The sequence below is a fragment of the Thalassophryne amazonica genome, chromosome 1 (assembly GCF_902500255.1).
Source record: "Thalassophryne amazonica chromosome 1, fThaAma1.1, whole genome shotgun sequence".
Taxonomy (NCBI): domain Eukaryota; kingdom Metazoa; phylum Chordata; class Actinopteri; order Batrachoidiformes; family Batrachoididae; genus Thalassophryne; species Thalassophryne amazonica.
In genome coordinates this window covers 48,568,276-48,572,529 of record NC_047103.1, presented here as the reverse complement: position 1 = coordinate 48,572,529, position 4,254 = coordinate 48,568,276, and the positions used below count along the sequence as shown (strand labels likewise).

At 38.7% G+C, this 4,254-nt stretch overlaps 1 long non-coding RNA gene across 1 annotated transcript; it reads right to left on the bottom strand.

Annotated features, from left to right (window-relative positions):
- Positions 1 to 203: 203 nt before the first annotated feature.
- LOC117519308 lies at positions 204 to 2,646 on the bottom strand. Its single transcript, XR_004563244.1, has 4 exons — positions 2,586 to 2,646; positions 2,165 to 2,273; positions 1,214 to 1,450; positions 204 to 254 (listed from the first exon to the last, which is right to left on the bottom strand). It is a non-coding gene; the product is annotated as an uncharacterized LOC117519308 (long non-coding RNA).
- Between the last annotated feature and the right edge of the window lie 1,608 nt (positions 2,647 to 4,254).

Genomic DNA, 4,254 nt, shown 5'->3' with positions numbered 1-4,254 from the left:
ATAACAACTCTGTAAATTTGTGGCACGTCCCTGGCAAGGCTGCCTTTGACGGTTCCTGACTTGCCCTGACTGCTGAAGCACTGCCAAAGATAAACAGGAGCCATAGCGTACAAGCAGCCCCTGACAATGCTCCTTACCGTATTCTTCCCTTGTTCCATTCCAGGGCTGTATGCAGTCAAGGCATTGATTAGGGCATTCCTCTGGTGCCTGGTTCACTTGTCCTCGCCATCAAGTCTGTCATTAGCACTCTTGAGCTGCAAGTTGAACATCTCCATTGTTAGTCATAAGCAATTATGTATACTTTCCTGTTCAGATACTGTATAATTTGAGTGGCATGGTCATAACTGGTATTCAACTCAACTCCTTATTGGACGGGCCCTATATTTTTTGTTTATTTGCTTGCAGAATTTTTCTCAGGTTAGTTATCAGCGGGGTATACCACACAGGTGAAAGCAGATCAGACAAAAATTATTAATCCTCTGTACCCACCGCTATTTGTGTAAAGGGCCTTTCACACCGCATGCTTGGAAGTGTCAGAGGCATCACAAATCAATGAAACACGTAGCTTTTTACAGACGTTAGAAGTATCGCGTCAAAAGCTGAGCTAAACAGATGCTTCTACCAGGAGTGTGCGCATTCCTGCTTGTCAACAGAATGACGTTCAAAGTTCAACCCAATCCAACTTTTGCCGCTCTGAACTGTGACAAAGCTTCGCACTGTCCAATAGAAACGTGTTGGGTCCAATCATGGAAGACTCGTGGAAGAAACCACTGATCTCTACAAAACAGAAACATGTCACAGGACTGCTCATTTATACAGAGCAGTTTTCTGAAGAAAAATCCTTACAAATGTTTTTTAACCCCAAAATTAATTTGATTGTGAAATCAAATTGCTATATTAAAGCTTTTTCTTGGTTCATCGACACATATACAACATGGCGATCATTCAGCTTTCCTCTGGAAAAAAATCAGAGTGAAAATCTCCGCCCTCCCGCTGCATGCGTCGCGTCAGGGTGTAGGGAGGCGTTGACACAACGTGACTGACGACACATTGGGAGTTGTTGCCTGACGCGTATAAAGCATGCAATGTGAAAGGCCCTTTAGTTACTAAATACAGCATGTTTATAATACACTGTGTAAAAAAAAAAGAAAAAAAAAGGCAAATCTTTATTGAAGTGAAGAGGATCTAACAAATAGAAAACACATTAACTCACTTCTTTGAGTGACTTTACTGGAAGCCCCCATTACTTCCAGGCACTGCTTGTAATTGGTTCAAGCACACACTTCTGGTTTAGTTGGCCAACCTTCAGATAATCGTGTCAGCAGCGTCCACACTGTTCTCTCTCCTGGTATGTCTGGGAACTGACACTTTCAGGGATGGTCCAAGGATGTAGTGCATCAACTTTGACATTCAGCTGTTCAATACTGTGAATGATGTCATTCTGCTTCTCCTGGAACACAAAATGTATATAGATCCACATGTTACAACCTTAATACAGAAGTTCCCACTTTTTTTTATTAAATCCTATGCTTCACAAATGATTAAGCCAATGCTGTTGACCTTTCATCATGAGCACGGACAAATCTGTGAATTAACTGAGTGATGAAAGTGAGCTATGGAAAAAAAAACCTTGAAAGATCTTGAAAAGGCCCTGGCGGGGTCTGGTGGTTGTCCCCTAGAAAAATGTGAAATCTCAAATGCATTCTGGTGCTTACTCAGGTCTGTTCCAAAAGAATCTCAAAAAATTAATTTTTTTGTTGGCACAGGTCAGTTTTTCCACCCCAGATAAGGTGGTAAACCTCAGTAGTACAGCATAGAAGTCCTTCTGTTTCAAGTGTATGGTACCATAGACGGTATGCACACTATGCAAATTAAACATTATGCAAGGGACACAGAATTTTTTATATAAGAAATTCTGAAACTTTATATTAGCAATAAATATGTTTATTGAGTAACAGGACCTGTAAATTATTTCTTTAAGGAAAGAAAGTTAGCATATACAACTTCATTACTGACAGATTTTACTCTATTTTCAAATTATATCCCAAATAGAACAGAGTATTTCTTGCCAGAAATGTTTGAATATTTTGCTTGCTGAACATGAATTTTAGAATCTACTGGCACAAGACAGAGTACAATCTTATTTAACCATTATAGTACAAACCTCGAGATAATCGGGCTGATGTGAATCAACTGCAGGTGCACACACTCAACCCACTGATCAGATGGAGGATTCACTGATTCAACAGCTCTTATGGCAGCTGGCATGGTTGCTATTGGGGGGGAAACAAGCAATAATCCAAAAATATTATCACAAGCTTATCTTCACAAACTGTCTTTCTGGGCACTGACATTACTTAAATTTCAAATGCGTCAACACCTAATAAAAGGGAGTATATATTTTAGTCATGTTTTAGTCAAAATATTAATTAGGCCTGTGCCTCTCTGTGGCTAACGTTAGCTCTGTGCTAGTCAAAAATGTGTTGGTTTGGTTCCTATTAATCCATGGCTGGCATAATCAAGCTTCAAGCAAGTTTTGTTATTTCTGGCTAAAACGAATTTGTGCTCACATCAGGATCCGTTACCTTCTTTTGATATTCACAGCGTCGATATCACGGCACAAAGGCCCAGCCATTTGAAGCTAGCTGCTACCTCATGGGTAGCTATGTGGTAGTTCTTTGTGAGGAATCCCAGTCTACGAGCGTCCAGCGTTAGACTCCTCTTCTGCTCTCAGTGGTCTCTTAATCACAGTATAGAGACTGAACAAGCAAATTAACTTGTGGAACACAAACTTCTATTTGCTAAAACAGAACAGAGTTGAGTGCTGCAACGCAGCTAAGTCTTCTTCTTCTGCTCTGTTAAACAGCGGGTTTTAACCCAACTCGGTGCACTACTGCCACCAAATGGTTCGTGAGCAGCACTGCAAGCAACTGTGAAGCAGCAAGCATAGTTAACAAAATAATTTAATAGTAAATAGATCTATGTACATAAACTACTTTAAATAAAATGAATTCATTTGAATTGTATCCTCTGATAATGTTGGTCAAACATGTTTTAAAATAAAGCACTATAGTGTTTCAGACGTTCTGACCCAATTATTACAGTAGTTTTGTGAGACAGCATTTCTCTGAGCTGATAAACCTGCTCTGACTTTACCTTTAACCATGAAGGAACCAAACACTTATGCTAGAAATTTGTTAACTTAATTGGCAATACTTGAATGTATAATGTGTTTACAGGAAATTATACACAATGATCACTGATGCTTTTTATTTTTTATTTATTTTTTTTTTATTTTTTTTTTTACCAGAATGAGTATGTTGCATTTTACATACAGAAATGATTGTATCCAGGTCTTACAATTATATTGTGTACAATGTACATGTTTTACCCTGGATAATTATATCATGCCTCACTGCAATGGGGGGTTCCCATGATGCACTGTTTCTTTCTCTTTTTGCTCTGTATGCACCACTCTGCATTTAATCATTAGTGATTGATCTCTGCTCCCCTCCACAGCATGTCTTTTTCCTGGTTCTCTCCCTCAGCCCCAACCAGTCCCAGCAGAAGACTGCCCCTCCCTGAGCCTGGTTCTGCTGGAGGTTTCTTCCTGTTAAAAGGGAGTTTTTCCTTCCCACTGTAGCCAAGTGCTTGCTCACAGGGGGTTGTTTTGACCATTGGGGTTTTTACGTAATTATTGTATGGCCTCGCCTTACAATATAAAGCGCCTTGGGGCAACTGTTTGTTGTGATTTGGCGCTATATAAAAAAAAAAATTGATTGATTGATTGATTGACTGCAAACATGAATTAAGCAGCTGATATTAAAGGAATCAGAAAGCAAGAAATATGTTGTAACAATTATGTGGTAACAATTCCCACCAAACACTGTTCGACTGTGACATGAAGTCATCCTCAAATGAGGCCTGAGTGAAACACTAAACCCTGGACAAATGTTCATTCTGGAAATGTGAAATCGTGTTGATTTCTGCCACTGTAACATGTGTGACTGCTATATTCATCTCATGTTCAGCATGTTTGTTTACAAACATGTTTGAACTGCAAGTTGTGAAGTGACCAGTAAAAAATATTATTTGTCTGTGAGTTGTTTTATTTAAATCTCAATGCTTCCTGCTCATGCATGTTGAAAACATTATTTTGTAAATCAATTTTTAATAACTTTAATGTATTTTTCCTTATTTACAAAAATGCTAAAGATAGCCTTTTTTTAAATTTGGCAAAATGTATGTAACTCA